Source organism: Penaeus monodon, chromosome 19 (assembly GCF_015228065.2).
Source record: "Penaeus monodon isolate SGIC_2016 chromosome 19, NSTDA_Pmon_1, whole genome shotgun sequence".
In the NCBI taxonomy this organism is placed as follows: domain Eukaryota; kingdom Metazoa; phylum Arthropoda; class Malacostraca; order Decapoda; family Penaeidae; genus Penaeus; species Penaeus monodon.
Window position 1 is genome coordinate 10444569 of NC_051404.1, and position 297 is coordinate 10444865.

Genomic DNA, 297 nt, shown 5'->3' on the forward strand with positions numbered 1-297 from the left:
TACGAAATGAACAAATAATTACGATAATAATAGGTTTTAGTTAGTTTTTTTCATTTTCTATTTATTTCAATGTATATTAAATCGCATGCTGAATATACAGCCTACAATAAAATTTCTCCCATTCATGCAATAAGCAATAATAGAAATAGATAAATCGAATAGGAGCTGGAAATACGGATTTCACTCTAAAGATTACGAGTGGGTGTCCATGCAAGATTGATATAAGTGACACTGAAGATAATATACAGATTCCTTCAGTTCAGTTTCTGTTACCATCTCTCATTTGCGGGAGTTATA